At 37.5% G+C, this 25,732-nt stretch overlaps 1 protein-coding gene across 1 annotated transcript in view; it reads left to right on the top strand.

Moving 5' to 3' along the window:
- Positions 1-25,732, top strand: part of LOC107598298 (slit homolog 2 protein-like) — an 81,876-nt gene that overhangs the window by 10,506 nt on the left and 45,638 nt on the right. The window lies entirely within an intron of this gene.

The raw sequence follows: 25,732 nt of genomic DNA, 5'->3' as shown, positions 1-25,732 counted from the left end.
GTGTGTGTGTGTGTGTACACTGCTGCACATATCGCTCATGTTTCTGCCATCGTACAGCCACTCTTCATGTTCTAGACATGGTATGGTTGTGTGTGTTGTCTCCTAAAAATACACTCAGACCTCAGGCTCAACTATCAGGTGTGTGTCTGTGTGTTTGTGAGACTTAAAGGAAAATGCTGGTCTTTAAAACAGATCTTAAAGAAACAGATTAATGTGTTCACCAAAGCACTGTTTACTTGTTTTTATTTTAGATTGTGTGTGTGTTTGTGAAGGGGTCAAGTTGTGCCTACATTGTAGGGACCAAATGTCCCCTCAGGGATAATAAAACCTGAAATGAGCTACACTGGGGGACCAGCCAATGGAAAAAGGGCTTAATAAACATCCTCAGTAATGTTTTAATGAAAATGTAAAAATGCAGAGCGTTTGGGTCAGGGTGAGGGATATGAAATATTATTCGCTCAGTGTAAAAAACAATAGAAGTCGATGAAAAGTGTGTGTGCACTGCAGGCACGTATGGGATTTTATGATTCTTAGGGAGGATTTTTCTGGTCTGTCAACTCAATTTCAACAAGATGGTAGCAGGTGTGTGAGAGAAAAAATAAACAATGTGGAAAAAAAGAGGTGTACTTTCTGATAGCATTATTTGATCTGATGCCCTGGCACACACACACACACACACACACACACAGTGTTCTTTCCTCATTAGATTATCTCTGCTCGTCTACATCTGTGGCTAACATGTGCAGCTTTTATCTGCCTGCCTCTTTCATCACTCTGTCCATCTCGTTTAGCTTTATTTTGCTCCTTTTCCTGTTCTCTCATCCCTTCTATCTTTTATGCTGCTTTAATGTGCATTTCTTTCTTTCTTTCTTTCTTTCTCATCTCTGTGTGTCCTCTCTCTCTGCCCCTCTGATCAGGTTTGACGTTAATGTGTCTGGATGGAGTGTGTGTGATTTATTTTTTATTTTTTTGGAGGGGGATGGTCTGGTAGCGGGTGACAGAACCTTCCAGAGCTTGTTTTGTTCATCTTGCCGGGTGCCCTAGTGACCCCGGCTTCTGCTGTACGTGTGTGAGCGCGTATATGTTTGTATGTCTGTGTCTGTTTGAATATGAGTTATGGTTACACACATACGGCCGCTGCCACAGTAGCGGCTGAAGTATTTCTGCCTTTTGTCTCCTCAGAGGCCAGGCCTGTTTGAAAACCTTTGAATAACATTGGTTATGTTGGAGAGAACGTTCAGATAACATTTCTCACGGACAGCAGGTCGGTCACAGCTGTGCGTGTTTGGATAGAGAGAAAGTGGGAAAGAAGAAAAGGACTTGAAGGAGAGAGAAAAGAGGAGACGTGAAAGCAGAGAGAGAGAGATTAGTCCATTAAGAACTCTGTAAAAATTCACCATTAGTTTGAAAGTGAGAGTGGCACACCAATTTAAAAAAACAGTGCGTGAGAAAAAAACAGACCTTAAGGAACCAGGTGATAACTGTAACAAATAGATATCACAATAGTTTTTGCATTAAAAGTTTTCTGAAATAAAATATGCAAATAAAAAAAAATTCCATGTTTCTTAAGAATAAAATAGGTAACACTTTAGTTTAGGGACCTATTCTCACTATTAACTAGTTGCTTATTGGCTGTTTATTAGGACTTATAAAGCACATATTAATGCCTTATTCTGCATAACCATATTCTTGATCTCTTAATCTAACCCTGTACCTAAACTTAACAACCACCTTACTAACTATTAATAAGCAGCACATTAGGAGTTTAGTCATAGTTAATAGTTAGTTAATTGGTCCCCAAACTAAAGTGTGACCATAAAAGGTAAAAATGATATATGAACAAACCCCTCTGAATATAGATAGGAAAACAAACTGGAAAGTTTGGTGCAAGTTTTGCTGAAGTGGAGATTTCTGGCTCAATGCATGAGAAAATGGCCTTTAAAGATATGTATTGTAATTGAAATCTACAGACGCAAATCAATAAAGTGTAATAAATTAAACACTCAAATGTTTAGTTTGAAAGTTTTCTTTCCACTAGTCTGAAAAAAAAAGCCTGAAAAAAAAAAGGAAATTGACCAGTACATAAAAAACAAACAGTGTTTTTTCCTGTAGTGTCTTGCCGTAATTGTAATTTTGTAGATGCTGGGGTTGGTAGGGGGCCGTTCAAGTTGGCACGAACATATCTTTTGATGCAAACGGCCACTCATAGTTGCTACGGTTACTGTTGTCATGTCATGTAGCCATCATCCCTCATCCAGTAACCGTTAGTGCTGTTTCACACTGTGCAAACTTTCTGAGTGTGTTTGTGGGTGTTTCTGACCAGCGAAGGAATTTCTCCCGTTGTGACGTCTATGTGTGGCTTTTATTGAGCCTGTCACTGGTTATTTAAGTCAAATCAAATGCCTTACAATGGTAATTGTGTACGTTGTTTCTGCATGCATTTCTTGAATCATAAGGACAGATATTGATCAGTGTTCTTATGTCTGTGGATGAAGAGATCAAAAGTTTGGCATCACTTCTTAAAGCTAAAGCGTCTTCAAATAGTTTTTAGGTTAATGGGACAGATCTAAAAATTAATTCCAAATGTTTGTGATTTTTTTTGAGTTTTTGTTATTTTGGTTTGGTGACCAGCTCGACAAAGCAACATTGGCTCAACCAATGGTGTGAGTTTAGGGCGGAACTATCTGTTTGACTGACCAATAACAGAGATCCCCTTTTTGATAATAGCCATCATATTTGTAATTCTGTTATGTTTTGCAATTATTTTAGAAATAGTAGTGCAGAAATTACAGCTTTAACCTCAGATCATAAATGAAAACGATCAGGTCTGCTTGTGTTACAAGCCAAAGCAAAGCTTAATGAAGTCTCTGGGAGCACTGAGGTTATGTTATGAGAACAGATTAGAAACTTAAACGCGAGAGGTTGAATATGTGAGTATGCCAGCAGACATCTTCATATTCCTGTCATGTCTGTTAGCAGTGGCTTTGGGTTCACACACGCTTAGCTGGTTTTAAATATGGCTTTGACGATGTGGTTTTCTTGAGAAATGTGCCACGAGTTTTCGGGGTGAAAAATCATAGTGGTTTTCTTGCTTAATCCACAACACCAAACGCTAGACAAGCCAAACTGTTTGCCATCTCAGAGTGTGTGTGTGTGTGTGTGTGTGTGTGTGTGTGTCTGCGTGTGTGTGTTTACCAAGCTCAGCGTTTCCTAGGTCACAGTGCTGTAGAGAGTTTGGCTTTTGTCTGCGGAGTGGACGCTTAACCCCAGTCCTCTCAGCTCACAAGACACACACACATACACACACACACACACACACACATACACACACACACACACACTTGCTAAGCCTTGTCTGTTCACACGAGTTGGTGGGAACAGTTTTGAAATTAAAGACGGATACAATAGAGTGAAGTGTTGCCTGTCTGTTGAAGTATAGCATTATTAGGTGTGTGTGTGTGTGTGTGTGTGTGCGCGCGCGTGTATGTCTCTGTGTGTGTATGTGTGGGATTTAATTTCATTCATAATCAGATTTTAATGAAGACAGGAAAAGAGTTTATAGCCTGTTGCCATAGTGACAATGACTCATAATGGAAAAACCTCAAGCTTGTAGACATGTGTGTACATGTATGTCGGAGTCTGTGTGTTTTCTTGTGTTATTGTGTGTTTATGCTCATGATCTGCATTTCAGACTTTTTCATGCCTCGTCAGAAGATCAGATATAATATATATTTTACAACAGACTCCTAGGTTGTGAAAAAACATGCGATTTCGGGTCGCAGCTTTGAGTAGAATGAGTATATTATGTGTTGAAGCTGCCAGTTCATTAAAAATATGCAAATGAGAATATTTAAGCAAGACGCAACAGGTAAATGCTAAATCTGTTGCACATCATTTGCTAAACTTCTTCATAAAATATTTGAACATACTGTACGTCATCGCAAACAGACAACATTTTGAGCAATTGTATTTAATTGCTCAAAATGTTTAATGATTAATGCAACAGCAGATATGATGTAAAATATTACTAAATATAAACTATTTATAGGTATCTCAGTTTTAGTAGTCGTTTTGATTGATTGATTGATTTATTGATTGATTTGTTTGAGCAAATATTGATATATGTTAGTTCATTGAAATATCATGTAATTAGAATTGATTGGCAGCCTTAATATTGACTTTTTATGCATTGCAAGGAAAGAAAAGTAAGCAAATTGATACCAAAATTGTTCTTTTTTCACATTCTGCTGTTTTCCGTCATGCAAATATATCTCAAACATTTCAGGAAATTCAATTAGATTATTATTTTTGCCTGCAGGCTGTTTGAATAAACTCGTTCACATTCATTCACGCACAGACATAGTCTTGTTAGAATTTTTTTAGTGTAGTAGTATACAGTATATGTTTTTGTTCATGGCATTAGGGCATTCAGAACTTAATGGCATTCTGGTAATTCAGAATAGATGCAATAGATTTAAATGCAGTGTTATGAATGTTTGGAGTGAAGATAAAGCTGTATGAAGAATAGCTATGATTGGATGTTTTTCTTAAAGTTCTTTGCATGAGTTCATTTCAACCAGCTAATTCAGTGTAAAGTATTCATTTGATCTTTTTTATTTTATTTATTTATTTTTGATAGAGAGAATATCTTATGTTTATTTGGTAGGTGAAAGAACCAAGGAGGGTTTTTGGCAATCACACACACACACACACACACACACACACACACACACACACACACACACACACACACACACACACACACACACACACAGACACACACACAGACACACACACACACCTGAGCAGTACTCAGGAGAGAGTCTCAGACAGAGAGTCTCCAGGCCAGGCACTGAGCCATCCACAATTATAAGAAAAAACACCTGTGTGTGTGTGTGCACCTGGTATTTATCACGTTATGGGGACCAAATGTCCCCACAAGGATAGTAATACCAGTCAATTTTGACCTTGTGGGGACATTTTTGAGGTCCCCATGAGGAAACAAGCTTATAAATCATACAGAATGAGTTTTTTTGAGAAAGTAAAAATGCACAAAGTTTCCTGTAAGGGGTAGGTTTAGGGGTAGGGTTGGTGTAGGGCAATAGCACATACAGTTTGTACAGTATAAAAACCATTACGCCTATGGAATGTCCCCATAAAACATGGAAACACAACATGTGTGTGTGTGTGTGTGTGTGTGAGTGAGTGTGCGTGCGTGCGTGTGTGTGTGTGAATGAGTGAGTGAGTATGTGTGAGTGTGTGTGTGGGGGAGTTTCACGAGACACCCTTTTTTATCAGTTGACCACATAGTTATGACCTTTGACCATTCAACCACTTGATAAGTGATTTATGTTTGTCTGAACAGGTCAATATGTGTTTTTGACGAGGTTTTAGTTATTTGTGGACAATGCTGGGTAGATTACTTGCAAATTGTAGTCTGTTACTGATTCCAAATTACATGACAAAAATGTAGTTAGTAATGTAATCCATTACTTTACACATTTTAGGTAATCATACTTTTTGTAACTTTTGACCTAACTTGTTCATCATATTGGTGAAATAAAGATAATCGTGTACCATATTGATATACAAGTACAAATACAAAGACACAGAAAATATATTCCATTCATTGTTATTAACAACATGAAGTGCATTAAACATTACATTATGCCAAGATTTCCCAAAGTAGGGTTTGTGAAGGAACTGCAGGGGGTTTGAGAGTTTAAAGAAAAGCTAATAATTAAATGACATCATAAAAAATGTAAATTAAAATAACAACAATCAATATAAAACACTAACTAAAAAAGATTAAATATTTTATATGTGTACGTGCATGTCATGCATGTGACCATTAATCAACGTCAGAGAACATGAACATGCAAATGTGTTATTAACTTATTATCTTAACATCTCAGGGGTACTTCAAGTAAATTAGACATATGTGACCCAGGAGCACAAAACCAGTCATAAGGGTCAATTTTTCGAAATTAAGATTTATACACCATCTGAAAGCTGAATAAATAAGCTTTCCATTGATGTATGGTTTGTTAGGAGAGGACAATATTTGGCTGAGATACAACTATTTGAGAATCTGGAATCTGAGGGAGCAAAAAAAATCTAAATATTGAGAAAATCATCTTTAAAGTTGTCCAAATGAAGTTCTTAGCAATGCATATTACTAATCAAAAATTAAGTTTTGATATATTTACAGTAGGAGATTTACTAAATATCTTTATTGAACATGATCTTTACTTAATATCCTAATGATTTTTGGCATAAAAGAAAAATCTATAATTTTGACCCATACAATGTATTGTTGGCTATTGCTACAAATATCCCCCAGCGACTCAACACTGCTTTTGTGCTCCAGGGTCACATTTTAGATGAAAGAGGTTCAGCAGACAAAGTTTGTGAATCCCTGCGTTACATGTAATAAATAATGTGAATTTGTGCATTTTTTAATGTGTTTGAAAGACAAAAGCCTTCCAAAGACATAGTAATACATGGTTAAATAACCCTCTGAGTGATAAATCAAATCAACATTAATGTGTTCATTGATAGTTGATGCAGTGTTGAGGAAAATTCAAAATTGAAATGGTTTTTGTAAATCCAATTGTCAATTGCTGTGTGACCTCTCAGTTTTCTGTGTAATTATAACCACTGGTCTTTGTAACTGTAACTTTGTAAAGTACCTGTAGTCTGATTATGAGTATCTAAACATGTAATATAATCCAATTACAAGTACTTCATTTTTGGAATTTGATCAGATTACATGTAATCAGTTACTACCCAGCACTGCTTGTGGATGTAAGACAGACTGTTTTTCTACTGAAATCTGATTTTGAACTTGTGAAAGCTTTTGAAAGCCTCATTGGTGTGCAAGAATGTGTGTGTGTTTTGCTTCATGAACAGGGTGTGTTATCTGGACTCTTTTTCCACATTTGACACTAGATTTGGGGATCACGCCGCACAACAGCATCATCAATCTCTATTGCTTATTTGACCTGTCAGGCTGCACCACGCGGGGCTTATATTCCTGTCTAAACATGCACCCACATGTACACGTGCACACACACACACACACACACACACACACACACACACACACACACACACACACACAACTGAGATGAACAAAGATGCCCTTTTCAGTTTGAGCAAGCCCTCGCAGTCACACAAACACAAGCGAGCATGCACAAAGAAGGACTGACACACACCAGACACGGGGTGTAGGAAGCAAACACTGCACAAAATTTACACAGGATGAAAACTGTGTGTGAGATTGACAGTGTGACACAAAGTCAAAGTGTATATCTGTGTGCACGTGTATACGTATGTAATTCAGTAATAACAGGCTTCGGCCGCAGCTCTGCCATTATTTAATTACCGCTTCCTCCCATCTCCGTGGCAACGTAATGTTTCCCTGATTGGTGTATGGTTGCCGAGTCACTTCCTCACTCCCTGACCTTAAAAGAGTGAGGTGAGGCATTGGCTGCGTTTCAAAATCGGGCGAGCTGTCTACCTAGACAGCATTTGTGGACATCACAGACAAGCAGAGATGTTGTCTAGGAAGGTCGTGCTGAGTATTGCAACACAGCTGGTGAAAAAGGAGACATTGGGATGACTGAATCACACACTTCCTATGGTCAACCGAGACTGGACACAAACACACACTCACGCCCTCTGTGGTGTTTAGTTTGTCAGCTTTTCAAGTTTGTCAAACAGCAGTGAGCAGTTTTGGTGGTGTGTGAGAATTTGTGTGTGGGTGTTTGTGGAAGTTGCGTGTGTGTGTGTGCAATGTACAGTATGTGTTTAGCTGGTTTGGCCTTTTTCTTGACCAGAGTCTATTTTTCATTGTTCAGAGAAAAAGTTGTTTAAATAGACCGAACCTTTTTTCTCAGCGTGCTTTTGTAAATATGTTTTATTTTGCATTTTAAGTTGAGTGTTGATTGAAGACCCATCCTGAAGCCATATGAGGTCATACATAGCATATGAGCCGGATAATCGTATGTAAGATAATAAATGATCAAATGATCAAATAAAACATGAATTAACATTCAGATTCTGTTTTTTTTTCAATCTCTGGTACGGTTACATATGAGGATGCTACATTGTAAATCGCGTCCTCCTGAGAAACTCCTACTTGCAGATTTGAAAGACGTAATTACAATGCGGTGTGCGCTCAAGTGACTTTGGCCAGAATAAAAACAACAATGGACAGTTTCGTGTTTCTTTCTCTCTATTTCAGTTCATGTCATGGATAGGGCACGTTTAGAACCTGTATAAACAATTGAAACGATCAAATGTATAGCTGATGCTTTATCTACTGTTCCATTCAAGTGGAGTTGAAAATATCGTTTATGAGTTTCGAGCACATGAATTACCACGCAAAGTCATATTTACGTGGGAAACTCAGAGTTCTAGATGATACACGAGTCATGATGTTGGAAGGGACGTGTTGTTTTGAAACCATGCAGAAACACTGAACTATAAAATAGAAAACATAATGTGATTTTATTTGCATAAGCCTGTTTTATCATGAACAATTTATATCATCTACAGCTAAATGTATACAGTTTTGCTTCAATTTTACAGCCAACAATGACTATGAATTCCAACTTGCTTCTGCTACAATTCTTTCCTTGATTTAGAAATATCATGTTATCCATGTCTGTGTTATTCCTTGCGTAAATACAATCATTCCAACATGAGTTGAAAGTGGTTTACGGTGAGGTGAATGAGAAGGGGGTCAGAAAGGGCTCATAGGACTCTTTCATTAGAGAGTGTGTCATGTTTATGGGTCAGACTTGCCCAGTCTGAATAGATCATGTCTAAGCGGCATTGTGTGTGAAACAGAATGTTGTTGAGCTTTTTGTCCCTCTACAGCACCCATAATCACCACCCATTCTGATACACTACGATCTGAGTTCTCACAGAGTTTTATTCCCAGAAGAATGTCTGCCACCCTGTGTGTGTGTGTATATATGTATATGTGTGTGTGTGTGTGTCTTGGATGCTGCACAAATCAGGATCTGTTTGAAAGGGTTGAGTCTTTGAATGAAAGCTTAGTGTTGTTCTCTGGCTTACACAGTTGATCCTGTTCAGTGTATGCCCTCTAATCGGCTTTTTCTAATGTGAATTCTCTAACAATCACCGTCACTCTCTTTCTCCCTTCTCTCTCTGTGTCTTAACCCTTCTCTTTCATACATTAACAACCATCACGTCTTTTCTTTTACTTGCTTAATCACTCCGTTGTTTTAGCCAAATAACTGCTGACATAAGGGCAGCAGGGTGTGGAAGTTGTCTCTCTCTCTCTCTCTCTCTCTCTCTCTGTGTGTGTGTGGGTGTTGATTTTGTTTATACACTGTTTGATCAGGTTGGGTCTGATCACAAACACAAGACCTCCATGTGTCCCTTTAAAGTGATCTTCCTTTGTACTTGGAGGGTATGTTAGTGTATGTGTGTGTGTGTGTGTGTGTGTGTGTGTATGTGTTTTTGTGACAAATGAGGACATAAATGTGTATAATGACAAAGGTATGACATGGGTATTAGAAGGAGAAGGTGACTTTTCAGGACATTACCCCATGTCCCCACTTTTCAAAACGCTTATAAATCACACAGAATGGAGTGTATTGAAAATCTGAAATAGCACTAAGTTGTAAATTCCTGTATTTAGCCAGTGTGTGTAAAGTGTCCAGAGGTTAAGTGAGTAAAGGTGAGATGTCCTCGGGGTCACTGGTGAAAGTTGTATGGTGGCTTAACAATGAGCACCTGGGCTTAGCCCTGACTGATAAGGACCACACCTTGTGTGTGTGTGTGTGTGTGTGTGTGCGCGTGCGTGTGTGTGCGTGTCATTAAAAAGACATAAAGAAATAAATATTATGTTTGAAAAAGTAAAATTTAAATGATGTACACTCATATTGTGTAAATGAAAATTATGCTACATGAAATCAAATCCCCAGCCATCAGCTGGGTATTGCAATTTAACGTGTAAAGTTACTAATTTTACATATAGATTTACACACAGTAATATGTAACCACACCACTGGGTACTTCCATGTAAGGGCCTATTCACACCGAAAACAAAAATACAAAACGATTCACTGACGAAAGGATATTCACACAAATATTCATAGGTTTAAATGACCTATGAAACCTATGAATAGGTTTTTTGTTACTGTATGTTTAATGCTGTTAACACTGTAAAACATAGCTCCATTAAGTTATTTTAACTTTAACTCCACTTTAACTCAAATTGGAATGCAAGTTTTGAACTCAAGTTTATACATTTTCAAAAATAAAGTAATCTATTAGTGTAATCTAATAAAGTAATCTAGACTATTAGTGAGTTGAAGGTTATCTTCAAGTTGAGTTTACTCACATTTTTAAGGAATCAGGTAATATTTCATTTGAGCTAGAAATATTTTACAGTGAATGCAAGTTTAATGCTGCTTTGTGTGATTTTGGCTGTTTTGATCCTGTTTATTAAGAGATTTTTCATTTATTTATTAAATTAAACATCTGAGATAAGAAGTCTTGCAATTTTTGACAAAATCTTTGGTAAATATGTGAGATTAAGTAATAAAGTGCTGGGGAAAGCTATTTAATTAGGGAAATATTGTTTAATTATTGCAGGGTTGCAATAAGTTCATTTCAAATAATGCATGGAAAATTGGAAAGGAATTCAGTCCCACAATGTTCTTGATGTTATTTATGTATGTTAAATGAGAAAAAAGAAGTCTTAAGTCGCTGGGGTATATTTGTAGCAATAGCCAACAATACATTGTATGGGTCAAAATTATCAATTTTTCTTTTATGCCAAAAATCATTAGGATATTAAGTAAAGATCATGTTCCATAAAGATATTTGGTAAGTTTCCTACCATAAATATATCAAAACTTAATTTTTAAATAGAAATATGCATGGCTAAGAACTTAATTTGGACAACTTTAAAGATGATTTTCTCAATATTTAGATTTTTTTGCACCCTCAGATTCCAGATTTTCAAATAGTTGTATCTCGGCCAAATATTGTCCTATCCTAACAAACCATACATCAATGGAAAGCTTATTTATTCAGCATCTACAAATCTCAATTTCAAAAAATTTACCCTTATGACTGGTTTTGTGGTCCAGGGTCACATATATAGACAGAAATAAACCAAATAAGTGAATCATAAGCAAAAACTTAATGCACAGTTTTTACAAGCACATTCACCATAACAAGCTGTTGCAGACAAATCATAAAGCTTTAACAATTGCGAGTTCATTTGGCTTCTCAATGGAGCTTATCATCTCATCACGTTCTCATAAAAATGCTTCACGAGAATGGCTTACTTTTTATGTTTCTTGGAACACCCGTGTAGCTCACTCCTGAATTTTTTCTTAGAGCTTTTAAATCAAAGGCAAAATGAGTCGTTTATTAAGTCATGTCTCATGGCCCCCCGCTCGGGGCCCTGCACAAGTATGGTTAGGCATTATATCATCATAAAACAGCATCATAATGGCCACCTAAAGAGAGAGCGGGTATCAGAGATTGTTTTGAGAGAAAGGATATTACCAAATATTTCCTGAAGACCACCCCATAGCCTGAAAAGCTGATCCTCTTCTAAGTCTCTAAACCTGCCCATTTATGATCAGGCACGGTGGGAGGCAGACATGTACGGTGACACTTGATTATGTGTCTGTCAGCTCTGTTGATGGCTTCCTGGGTGTGTGTGTGTGTGTGTGTGTGTGTGTGTGTGTGTGTGTGTGTGTGTGTGCAACAGTAGCTTAAGGGATGCTGTAAGCGGGTTTCCTAATTGCAGGGTGATACAAGGGTGTGTCAGATCTCACTGCCTTAGGGAGCACTAAATGTGTGTGTGTGTGTGTGTCCTCAGGTAATAGAACGATATAAAGACTCTCTGGTATGTCTTTCTCTGGCTGTTTGCTTGGATACCGGATAAACGTGGCTTTTTTTCTTGCTTCCACATCCTTTCATTCCTCAAATAACTGCTATAGAACTGCCGCTACACCTGAAAATGAGATTCCTCAATTTAACAAGGCAAAAGAGAACAAGGCAGATTCTCCTTTGGGGTCTAAGGATAGGGGGCTGTAATTAGAGTTTTTAGAAAACTCAACTTTTTTTTTTTTTACTCAAGCTACTGACTGTATTAAAGACTTAGCTTCAGGGAAAAGTGATATATCTTGCACTCACTTTCACATTTATAAATTTGTATAATTCTGTTTCAGTGGTGTGTGGTCTACCTTGCTTTTAACAGATAGGTTTTCTAATAAAAAAACACTTATTCACTTATTCTGTTAGCACATTAAATTAATAATTAAGTCAAAAACAAAAATAAAGACTGAGTAGTTTCAGTTTTTTATATTTTATATCTTTTATCTCTTATTGAAATATAGCATATATGACACCTGAAAAGAATGTACACTGAAAAAAAGCAGTTTTCACTCAGAAAATGTTAGAAAATTCCACAATTATTTACAAAGAAACGGCAAGTAACACATTTAATTAAACATGAAAATTTGATGTAGAACGGATGAAATAGTATTTTCTTGTAAAATGTACAGTGTAGTTCTTGCATGTATGTTATATATTTCCCAAAGCTATGGTATGTATAACTAATATTTTAATATTTTATAACTTGTGGGGGGATTCAAGTGTAATTAAATACATAACCAATTGTATCTTATATATGACATTCTTATTTAAGAATGTTTTAACATTCTTTTATATATATATAAGAATGTTACAATTTAGTTAGGTTTCTGTGACAGGTAGGTTTAGGGTTTGAACATTCTATTAAACATCTTGTATTATCATTTTTAAGATACTAAAGAACTAAAGGACCCCACAAAGTAGTATATTTCTGTTTTTACCATTTTTGTGGGGACATTAGGACCCCACAAAGTAGTATAAACAAGGATGTGTGTGTGTGTGTGTGTGTGTGTGTAATTGCAGGAATGTGCATTTGAAAGGAGGGGAGGAGTAGAGAGGTGGAGAATGACACCACTCTACCTGTTAAAACAAAACACAAATGTAATAAGGGCTCTCCTGACTTTAGTCCTTTGTATGTGTGTGTGTGTGTGTGTGTGTAGGGGGTTATCAGGAAAGGTTCAAAAGTTCACTTAAAATAGGTTACTGCATGTTTTTATGATTCATTGCATTGTTATGCCTCTGTGGTGTTTGCACACAAACACACATCCACACATTCCCGCATAATAAATACAATTTCAAATGACCCAAACAGCTTCAAACGACTGCGAGGAGTAAATGATGTTTCACTGGTATGAAAATGACATCTGATGTTCATTTGATGTTATCTTTTTTCCATCTCTTTGTGGAGGTTGCGGGGGTGATGGGCAGGGAACGGAGTGATGAGAGGAGGTGTAGTAGTTTGAACGAGTGTGACTGCAGTGAGAGTGACGTGCTAAGCAGAGGGGTGGAGACGCTTGTCTTTTCAGAATGAAGGGAATCACCATGGAAGCAATTAAAAGCCTGAGGCTCCCCACGCCGGGTCAGTGTGCACAGGGAGATGAAAGTGTGTTTGTGCATGCATGTATGTGTGTGTCAGCAAGTGTGTGAACTACCCAAAAGCCGTTACTCAGCAGGGGAGAGAGAAATGAACTAATGAACATTTAGAGGAGAACATCTTTGAGAGAAGGACAGGTGCCAGCCGTGATGAACTGATTAAACTGAACTGTGATACTTATGAGTGAGATGCATGCTTTTGTTAACTGGTTTATGCATCAGTTGTTACCATATGGAATTGATGCAATTTAAAAGCAAAAACAATGCATTTAAAGGGATCATTCGCTCCAAAATAAATATTCTGTCATTATTTACTTACCATCATGTCTCCTAGTGACCCATTCATAGTGAATGTCAAGCTCACAATGTATTTAAAGGGATAGTTCACACAAAAATGAAAATGTGCTGTTAATGTACTCACCCGCAGACCATCCAAGATGTAGGTGACTTGTGTTCTTCAATAGAACGGTAAAGAAGATTTTTAGCTGAAACAGTGGTCCTTGGTGATTCATAAAATGCAAGTCAGCGGCTGCACGTCTTTGAGAATAAAAAAAATCATATCAAGGAGCACAATTAATAGCTATGGCTCCTGATGATATATTGAGGTCTTATGAAGCAAAACGATCGGTCTGTGCAAGAAACTGAACATTACATGGCTCCTGACGATATATTGAGGTCTTATGAAGCAAAACGATCGGTCTGTGCAAGAAACTGAACATTATTTACAGCATTATTACCTGTAATCCAGAGCCTCAGGCAAACGGGGAAATACGATTCTTTTCAGTGAACTGATTCTTTCAAACTATTAGTTTCAATGAACTTGTTTCTTTATGTAATCACGCAATACGCTATTATATTATTAAAGCACTTAATAATGATGTGAAACGTGGACGTTTTGCGTGTCTAAAGCATATAAAGTGAATCACGCATGCGCATATCAGTGGCTTTTTGGTCTTCGATCCGAGTCGGAACTGTTTCCTCAGTTCAGTGACTATTGGAGGAACTGGAGCGCTGAATCACTTCATTCATCAGAGGATCAGATACGCCACTATTTTGCCTTGTTTCCGGTCGCAGTGACTGTCAGTCGTCTAAAAGTGAGTTTTGATTGAGTAACTTGCAGATCTGTGCTGCTCGAGCCACATTTCAGATGCTTCTTGTTCACAACTAGCTCACCAAAAAGAGCCAGTTCAAAAGAATGATTCGTTCGTGAACCGGACATCACTCCGGACCATTTGCCTGAGGCTCTGGCAGGTAATAATGCTGTAAATAATGTTCAGTTTCTTGCACAGACTGATCGTTTTGCTTCATAAGACCTCAATATATCGTCAGGAGCCACGTCTATTAATTGTGCTCTTTGATATGATTTTTTTTATTCTCAAAGACGTGCAGCCACTGACTTGCATTTTATGAATCAGGAGGAGCACGGTTTCAGCTAAAGATCTTCTTTACTGTTCTACTCAAGAGAAAAAAGTCACCTACATCTTGTATCCATAGTGAGGTTATGAGTGTCAAGATCAGAAAAGGTGTGGAAGATGTGGATGTGTGTGTCTCTTTGGATGTGGAATATCAATAATGTTGGAGCTGCTGCCTTTTAATATCAAACACACTCACCTGAGCACCAAAGATTTTGATGGGCCGTTATACATTTTTTTTTCATACACACTCACACACCCTCACAAACACAAGGCACAGTCACCTGCAGGTACCTGTATTGTTTTTGCCAGTGAGGCGGAAATTGCTGCAAGGGTCTTGACATGGTCGTTGAACATGCATTTATGGAATGTATCTTTATGCAAGTCTACCACGCTCTAGCAGGCATAGAAATCAGTAGTTTAGATAAGCCTGTGCGAGTGAGAGTTAAAGGAATGAAGAAAAATTCTGTTTTCATTTGCTCACCCTCAGTCATTCTAAAGCATCAAATAAGGAATCTAAAAAAAGTATAATAAAAGTGTTTTGTTATGAATTGCTCGCTGTATTCCAAGTCCTCTTTTTGTGTGAAAACAGATCAAAATTAATTTACTTTATTTTATGGCTCCAGACAAAGTCGAAGTCAGAGTGACCAATTTTAGGATATTTTTAAGCTGTTTATGCCGTTGTGCATCCCTTACCCATAAGACATTTGTTCATCTTCGAAATACATATTAAGATATATTTAATGACACATGGGAGATTTCTATCCCTCCACTGACACTGTTCATAAAGACATTGTAAAAGAAATCCATATGAATCGAGTGGTTAAGTCCAAGTCTTCTGAACGACGATCGGTTTGTATGATGGACAGATTTAATTTAGGCTTTTTTTTTAATTCATAGAACACAATCTTTTCTTTAACTTTTCGAAGTGTCAAAGTTTTGGTATAATGGACTTCCGATGGAGGTACAGAAATCGCTCAGGTTCCATTGAAAATATCTTAATTTGTGTCTCGAAGATGAACAAAAGACTTATTAGAAGCTCCAGTCCCTGTTCATTGTAATTGCAAGGAAAAGAGCAACACGAGGGTCATTTCTGGGATGAACTGTTCCTTTAAAAGTGCAGTATAGCCCAGAATTTTTTACTTCCTGAGCTAAAAAAAATCCCTGCAGGTTCAGTAACTTTCATATCACGGTCACATTGATCGCCTCTTGTTCTGACCCAAACAAGCTTGACTTCCTGTGCTGCTTAAATCTGTGTGCATGTGTATGTCATGACTTTAGTAGCTCACTCGCTCACCTCTTCCGGTCTGTCAGTGTGTGTAGTGCCAAACTGACAGATGGAGACTAATTGGCCCTGATCATTTCAATGTGTATTTGGTGCTTCTCTCTCACTCACTCGCTCTCTTTCCTTCCCTCAACTCTATGTTTTCCTTTGGGATAGAAATGTTTTCACTTGGGAATGTGAGTCTAGCAGGTGTTAATTTTATTTTTCCTTTTGTCTCTCTCACTCTCAGTCTCTCTCCCAGGAATTCCTCCCAGGTTAGGTCACTGTAATCTCACTTCTCCAGTTCACTATTATGATGAAGACATGCAACATAATACCACCATTCGGAAGTGTGTTGGTTTGAAAGAAAGGAAGAAAGAAAGAGCGAGAGAAAGAGATTTGCCAGAGAGACAAAATGGACTTTTAAATCTAAGTTCTTGAAAGGAATTTTTCAGATAATCCCCCTCTCCCGCCTCTAAGCCCACTCTCCAGAAACCGTACTTCATTTCCATTGACGATTTCTCTCACGTACGTTACGCTCTGTTTGCAAGCTCATTCCTAAGAACCTCAAAGCGTCGGCCAATGCAGTGGCCTTTACAAAACCGACTTCCTCCTCATCACCTCTTTCTCTGCAAGGTCTCTTCCTCTTCTGATGCATTTCTCATTCTAACTAGAAATCGTTTGTGTTGTGAATGAGTTTGACCTAGTGATAAGACCGCAGCAGCATGCGCTTTGGACCACTGAACTTTTCTAATCAACGCTTTTCACACAAACAGAGTGATTATGTGAGAATCATAAGAGCCTTTTTCACAAGATGTTGGGCACAAATGCATAGAAAGGAATAACAATTTGTCAAAAACCCCAAAGCAAACGGAAGTTTCTGTAGAAGACAATTTGACATCTGCATCAGTTTAATATGTTTAAGTTCAACAGAACTTGAACTCTGCTGATCTTGTGGAAACTGGATTTGAACTTGTGTCAGTGCAAAACAGAAAGGTTTACTGGATGTGTGTGTCTGTGTAAATCCCCCGGCCTCTAAAAATAATGCAGGAACTGTCGGGAATGTGACACACAGATATAACGACTGCAAGAGCTTAACATGGATCAACACCACACAGACAAACACACACACTTACGCACCCTATAAAAACACTCTCTCTCAATAAACCTAAACCTGTCGACAAGTGCTGTCATATTTAGACACACTCACAAAAGTCTAAAGACGAGTCCAAATCCACACTCTCTCACACTGCAGTGAAGTTTGACTTTAAGTGAAAATCAATTTTTTATCAAACATAATACAGTTGCCCACTGATACTGTATGTGCATCTGTTGTAGACACAGTGTGGGGTTTGCATTTGTGTAAATGTGTGTGTGTGTGTGTTTTCACTCTGAGTGGTAATGTCTATCTGCTCATGTGGGCCAGTTAATTTTAGCCGTCTCTTTCTGCTCAGAAGTCTCTGTCGCGTCGCGCCATCACAGTCTGTGTAGGAATTTGTCACTGTAAGTGTCAGATGAATGCATGAGGTGTCAGTGATTTCAAAACTAGATGCTTATCAGATCACACCTATGTGCTAAAGACTCACCCTCAAGTCGTTCCAAACCCATAAGACTTTCGTTTGTCTTTAAAACACAGATTTTTGTCCCTTAGTTGTCCATTCCCCCAAAACGTTGACGCATCTTAAAGTCATTGTAAAAGAAATCCATGTGAAGTCCTCAAGATATATGATGAATTCATATAATGAGCATTTTAATTAAGGCTTTTATTCACATATATGTTTAAGATTTGTACTCGTGCATCAAGTACGATTGAATTGTCGTTTATCATTTAATGTGCTGTATGTATGTCTCATATGGAGTAGTTTTACACTGTCTTCATGAACTTTGTGAAGCATCAACATTTTATTGGAATGGACTTTAAATGAAAAGAGATCTCTCAGGTTTCATAAAAAAATTGAATCATTTGTGGTTTGAAGATGAACATAAGTCTTTAGAATGACATGAAGGTAAGGTTTTTTGCTTGTTTTCTAAATGTCTTATGAATTCTGATGCTTTTGATGGACAATTAAACTCTGTGGTTAGCACCTCAAAAACCATGTTTCCATCGCTTCAAGTGATCCTATATTTGTCATGTAGTCTGTATAGTATTTTATTTTACCATGCGTAGTTTGTTGATCGTTTTGAGAACGAGTGCATGTCATCCAACCTGTCCTTGTTGGGATCTGCCTTGTTTGGATGCTTCTATCAACTCACAGGTGATCTGTGGCCCTTGAATTGTGAACCTATCAGAAAAAACCTTTAAGAATTTTGGGTCCGTTTTGACCGGACAGTTGAGAGCCGCTGTCATCAAAGACAAATGTCTACCTAAAAGTGAGCTAAATCTGACTAAACCTCCTTTTGGTGACGTCCTCATTTGTAAAAACCTCATTTTTTTATCAGAAAAATGCTAAAAGTTTTCTGTTAGGGTTAGGGTGTGGTTATAGTATTTATAACTAGCTGTTTATAAAAACACAGTGGAAGTCTTCTTCGGAATGTCCCCATTTAAATAGCTGAGCAAACATCTGTCTGTTGGCAGACATGTATGGGGAGTTATTGATGAGTCATTTGTATTTTACTGAATGTTGCGTCTGAAAGCACAAATGGATCTGATCTTTCTTTGATTTGGTGTAATAAAACTCCACCATGTGTCTAGCTGCTCTGGAGATGTGGGTGTGGTTAGGCAAATATTTGTGTTTGACAGACAGCGGTGACTGACTGTTTATTGAAGTTTATGTCTGATGGACAGAACTGGAAAAAGAGCAACCCGCCAACTGTGAATAATCTTTAGGAGCAAGTACAGACTGCAGCGCTATGGGGTTGTTTGACGTGCATTATTGGCTTTCTGTGATTGCGGATGGTATCTTTCACCAGTCAATATGTTTTTAGACACACTAAAGCTAGCGCGCTTTCACAGACGCAGCCTTTATCGGTGCGACCCGAGGACACGAACGCACACGCTCACACCAGGTCTTTCTCTCTCGCTCTATAAACGCATGACTGAGGGCCATGTTTTAAGAGGGAGATGGAGAGAGTGGAGAAGAGAAAAGTAAAAGAGCAGCTGAAGTGAGCGCCAATTTGCCTTCAAGCTTTTGAGGGGTTTTTAAGATGCTCAGCTTTCAGTCCATATAAGACATAGAGGAATGACCTCTTAAACCACTAACACACACACACACACACACACACACACATAAAAAAACTTTCAATGTCTAATTGTCCCCAGTGGCATTACTAGAATGCCATCCTGAGGTGGCCGTTTGGATATGAAGCAGAGAAGTCATTATGAGAGGAAATAGAATTGAAGGAAAATCCATATCCAATAAAACTATATTCCATTTTAAATTCACTCAAAATATAATGAGTAGTTGGTCTAGATGTAAGCTTTTTTCTTTGAGTGCAAGAAGTCCCGGATTCAAATCCCACATGAACAAAGATGCAACTATATGTCATATCTGCAGTGTATCTGGAGCGTTTATACTCAAAAATGAATGCAAGTTTGCGGTTAGCTGTGGACGGATGGAGTTTAAGCAGACTATGTGATTTGAGAAATCATATACTGTACGTCACCAGAGAGAAGTCTGTCGCTTTCACCAGAAGATCGAGATATGATATTTTAATGAAAAATGTTAAGGTCAGAATTACTTTTTTAAAACATGACACATTCACAGTAAGAGCTATAACACACGTGTATAAAACAGATAAGGATTCATTTTAATTTCATTGTTAAATCTTCATATTCCAGCACTGACATTATCACTCATATCACACACTAACAAAAGGAAAACTCTTGCTGCAAGTCTTTTTTGCCCATTCTAATAAGTAAATAAAAAATTCTACTAATTCTAGTAATTCTAAGTAAATAAATAAATATAACTTTTACTAAAAGTTTTCAAGAAAGATAATGAGAATAAAATAAATGATACTGCTTTATATGATAGTGACTAGTCAATGCTAGAAGAAAAATACAGTAAATGTAATTAAAATATGTATAATTTTTTATTTAATTAAACAACAATAGGTAAGCAAATTACTTTGGAAACTTTTAATCTAAAATAACACCACACACACACACACACACACACACACACACACACACACAAAATTGCAACTTTTTATCTCACAATTCTGACTTTTTTTCTCACAATTGTGTGATTGTGAATTGTGAGTTATAAAGTCAGAATTGTGAGAAATAAAATCTTAATTGAGAGTTATAAAGTCAGATTTGCAACAAACTCTGAGGGGGAAAAAAAGACTGTTTTCTAATAATTGTGTTTATATCTCACAATTCTGACTTTATAACTCGTAATTGCATGCTGTAAAGATATAAACTCACAATTCAGTGAAATAAATTTCTCACAATTGTGTGATTGTGAATTGTGAGTTATAAAGTCAGAATTGTGAGATATAAAATCTTAATTGAGAGTTATAAAGTCAGATTTGCAACAAACTCTGAGGGGGAAAAAAAGACTGTTTTCTAATAATTGTGTTTATATCTCACAATTCTGACTTTATAACTCGTAATTGCATGCTGTAAAGATATAAACTCACAATTCAGTGAAATAAAGTCAGAATTGCAAGATATAAACTTGCAGTTGTGAGGGGAAAAAAGTCAGAATTGTGAGATAAAAAGTCACAATTACCTTTTTTAAAATTTTTTTTTATTCATTGGCGGAAATGGTGCTTCCATAGAAAAGAAAAGACCTACACAGCTGCTAATTAATTACAGACAAGTTAGTGTAAGCTGAAACTAATTTTTACTTATTTTAGTAGGTACAGCTCTCACTTGCCCATCCATATTCACTCCTCTGTCCATCCCTGCAAGAACCAACATTACCTCACTGTTTTGTGTTTCAGCTTTGCTCAGTTCATATGAGAATGTTTTGTCTCACAGATGTGTTAGAAATATTTTCTGCCCTCTGAAGATGACTTAAAATGGTGTTTGAGCATATGGATATGAGTGCGTTATTAGAGGTGGATTGAATTGAAACTGTCAAAATAAACACTCAAACTATCTCAAGCTTTTAATAGACCTCCACTCATTTCCTTTCCTATTCTCTCCAATGCAAAATTAAAACTATGGACAAATATTGCTATTGCAATCTCTCTCTCTCTCTCTCTCTCTCTCTCTCTCTCTCTTTCTCACTCTCTCTCTCTCTGAGTGTGTGATCTATTAAGATAGTCAGACAGGGGTTGACAGATACACAAAGGCTTCTGCAGTTCTATTGTGGTGGCAGCCTCACCATACAGTACAATCATTGTGTATGGCCTGCGGGTGGACTGTGTGTGTCTGTGTGTGTGTGTGTGATCATGGGACTTACACACTGCTCTGTGATGAATTACTCAGAGTGGGCAGATTATGCCAGTATGACATTGATACATTGAGACATCTAGTGAGATTTTATTGCATTCAGAATGTGTGTGTGTGTGTGTGTGTGCGCGTGTGTGTGTGTGTGTGCAAGCGGGTGGGTGTATAAGGATTTTCGAGGGTGTAGAGTCACTTGTTATCACACGGGTGAATAATGACATCAAATTGCTTTCCAATCACACACACACATGCACACACACACACACACACACACACACACACACACACACACACACACACACACACACACACACACACACACACACACACACGCCGTTCCACTCACACACACACACGCACACACACACACACACACACACACACACACACACACACACACACACACACACACACTGTATTAGGCTGTAAAACATATGTCTTGTAACTTCCAATTCCCATGCATACTTTAAACAAACACAAACACATTTTTGTTTAACTTTTGTTTTTTTTGTCAAAAAGAAAAAAAGGCAGGTTCATGTGAAGAAAAAAAACAGTGTTTGCGTCTATGTGTGTGTTTGCTCATATAGATGTGTTATAGGCTGCATGCAAATATGTGTGAATGTTTATGTGTTTTGGTTGGAGTATATATTGAATTCCTGTCTTTATGCTTTCTTGCTGTCATGGAAACATGTTTTCGGGGAGTACGGTGGTCCATAGGAATCAAATGAGGCGTGAATAATTGATCTCTTAATGACTTCATTCACATCAATAGCATTGACTCTAATAAACCTCCTGCCATGACTGAAGTGTGTGTGTGTGTGTTCCTCCATGTTGCACTGATGAAAGCAAACACACTTACGTGTGAGTTTTCATGGTTTTAAATTTAAATGTTGTGAAGTCGGGATTTTCCATTGAAGCGTGTTAGTGTGTGTTTGTGTGAGTGTGTATTTATGCATATGTGTTTGCACTGGCACATTTACATTCCTTTTTTTATTTTTTATTGTATGAATTATGTAGTGAAACATTTATCATTCAAAGACACTCAAACAGACCCACTTGTGTAGTTCATGGTAATTTGATCCCACAGTCTCCACAGGTTTCTCTGTTGGAGTTTGTTATTAAAGTTTAAAATGTCTGACCTGCATCTTTAGTGTGTGTGTCTGTACATGCTCAGATATGTTTTAACAGAACAGTGGCAGTGTTTACCATATTTGTTTAGGGTATACACCATAGAAATAACATGTTTTTTTAATACTATCAATTTTATTTAAAATAAAATTATTCTTTGGCATAACCGTCATGGTACGATGGTATATAGCAAATTAGCGTATTAGTACATTGTAATACATTTAGAAACATTTATTTGAATTAAAAGGAAGTTTGCCTTTGGCAGTCTTTGAGTAGTTTGACATAACAGTGCCAGGATTTACCATGTTTTTAGGCATATGTAACTTTTTTCTCTCAATCAGACACACACACACACACACACTGTATTAGGCTGTAAAACATATGTCTTGTAACTTCCAATTCCCATGCATACTTTAAACAAACACAAACACATTTTTGTTTAACTTTTGTTTTTTTTGTCAAAAAGAAAAAAAGCAGGTTCATGTGAAGAAAAAAAACAGTGTTTGCGTCTATGTGTGTGTTTGCTCATATAGATGTGTTATAGGCTGCATGCAAATATGTGTGAATGTTTGTGTGTTTTGGTTGGAGTATATATTGAATTCCTGTCTTTATGCTTTCTTGCTGTCATGGAAACATGTTTTCGGGGAGTACGGTGGTCCATAGGAATCAAATGAGGCGTGAATAATTGATCTCTTAATGACTTCATTCACATCAATAGCATTGACTCTAATAAACCTCCTGCCATGACTGAAGTGTGTGTGTGTGTGTTCCTCCATGTTGCACTGATGAAAGCAAACACACTTACGTGTGAGTTTTCATGGTTTTAACTTTAAATGTTGTGAAGTCAGGGGATTTTCCATGGAAGCGAGTTAGTGTGTGTTTGTGTGTAATTATGCATATGTGTTTGCATTGGGACATTTACATTCCTCTTTTGAAACTGTATGAATTATGGAGTGGAACATTATCATTCAAAGACAATCAAACAGTTACACTTGCGTAGTTTATGGTAATTTAATCCCACAGTCTACAGGTTTCTCTGTTGGAGTTTGTTATTATCAATAGCATTGACTCTAATAAACCTCCACCTCCTGCCATGACTTAAGTGTGTGTGTGTGTGTGTGTGTGTTTGTTCCTCAATGTGTGCACTGATGAAAGCAAACACACTTATGTGTGAGTTTTCATGGTTTAAATTTAAATGTTGTGAAGTCAGGGGATTTTCCATTGAAGCGTGTTAGTGTGTGTTTGTGTGAGTGTGTATTTATGCATATGTGTTTGCACTGGCACATTTACATTCCTTTTTTTATTTTTTATTGTATGAATTATGTAGTGAAACATTTATCATTCAAAGACACTCAAACAGACCCACTTGTGTAGTTCATGGTAATTTGATCCCACAGTCTCCACAGGTTTCTCTGTTGGAGTTTGTTATTAAAGTTTAAAATGTCTGACCTGCATCTTTAGTGTGTGTGTCTGTACATGCTCAGATATGTTTTAACAGAACAGTGGCAGTGTTTACCATATTTGTTTAGGGTATGCACCATAGAAATAACATGTTTTTTTAATACTATCAATTTTATTTAAAATAAAATTATTCTTTGGCATAACCGTCATGGTACGATGGTATATAGCAAATTAGCGTATTAGTACATTGTAATACATTTAGAAACATTTATTTGAATTAAAAGGAAGTTTGCCTTTGGCAGTCTTTGAGTAGTTTGACATAACAGTGCCAGGATTTACCATGTTTTTAGGCATATGTAACTTTTTTCTCTCAATCAGATTTGCATATTACGTTATTGTAATTACATTGTAATACATTTCCCAAATTGCATTTGGGTTAGAAGGTGGTTTACTGCTTACTGCAAGACTTTCTGACTTTGACGTGCAGTTTGCGTCTCTACATTTTATTTGTGTGTTTGTTTTGGCCTCAACACTGACATACGTAACCTCCTGCATGTGTGCGCGAGCATCTGAAATTGCAATAAGAAAATCCCATGACAAGAATTTCGACCACAAAGCAGGCAGGAAAAATGAGCATCACCGAGAGAAAGCGTATTTCAAAAATATAAAACACTGTAAACTGTACTAAAGTCATTGAATACATTCAAATGAGGCAGTAAATCAGCATCTTTACGATCCTCCGAAGTGTCTATATGCGGTTTAGACATGAGGAATACTGCGCGGGACGGCAGGACTCTTCTGCTATGCTTTATGGCTTGGTCAGGCGTTAACAGAACCTTCCATTAGCCTTCAAACAAAATCTCCCTTCAACCATGATTATTTGTTCCTGATGAACTCGTGCGAGAGTGGAACTATGGGAAAGGTCACGCAGATGATAATGTTGACTGTGTTTCATATGTAATGTAATCAGATATGTAAAGCTGACATCTTAACAGCTGCTCTGGGCTGAGTTTTATTGATTGGTTCATGGTGGTTTAAGCCGAGGGAAACTTCTGGTAAGGCTGACTCGCAACCTGCTATTACAAATGCGAGGCGCACACGTACACGTGCAAACGCACACACAAACTGCGGTGATCGTTAAGCAGTAAATTACAGAAGGAAATCCTCGACGGCTGTATGTAATTCCCGCTGGCAGACTGAGTGTGACTGGAAAACCACACCGTATCCCTCCTGCTCTCTTTCTGTTCGCTATGAGATTTTCAATCCATATTTTGTAATTGTAGATTACAGAGAATCTGAATTTGGACTCATCTACTCACTCGACGTGTGTGTTTGAGAAACTGAACCCTAAAGCTCCAAAATCAACAGCTCTGACGGACACATCCTTAAAGCGACCCACTGAAGAAATGTGGGCTTAACTCTCTGTGTGTGTGTGTGTGTGTGGAAAGGACAGATGGACTCAAGCAGCTGTGTGTGTAGCCATTGGTCGTGACTAAAGTTTGCGGGTGTGTGAAAGACAACATTGAGGCCTCGTCTGTATTTGAACAGGAATATTTCAGTTTGACTCACCCACACACACACATATATACACCGTCTGCTGGAATCTACGGCAAATAGCTACGAGACTCAAAACATCTTGAAAAGATTTAGAGAAAGACA

The sequence above is a fragment of the Sinocyclocheilus grahami genome, unplaced genomic scaffold (genome assembly GCF_001515645.1).
Source record: "Sinocyclocheilus grahami isolate Dianchi unplaced genomic scaffold, SAMN03320097.WGS_v1.1 scaffold249.1, whole genome shotgun sequence".
NCBI classification, from domain to species: domain Eukaryota; kingdom Metazoa; phylum Chordata; class Actinopteri; order Cypriniformes; family Cyprinidae; genus Sinocyclocheilus; species Sinocyclocheilus grahami.
The sequence above is the reverse complement of the archived record's forward strand: the minus strand, read 5'-3'. Positions and strand labels throughout refer to the sequence as shown.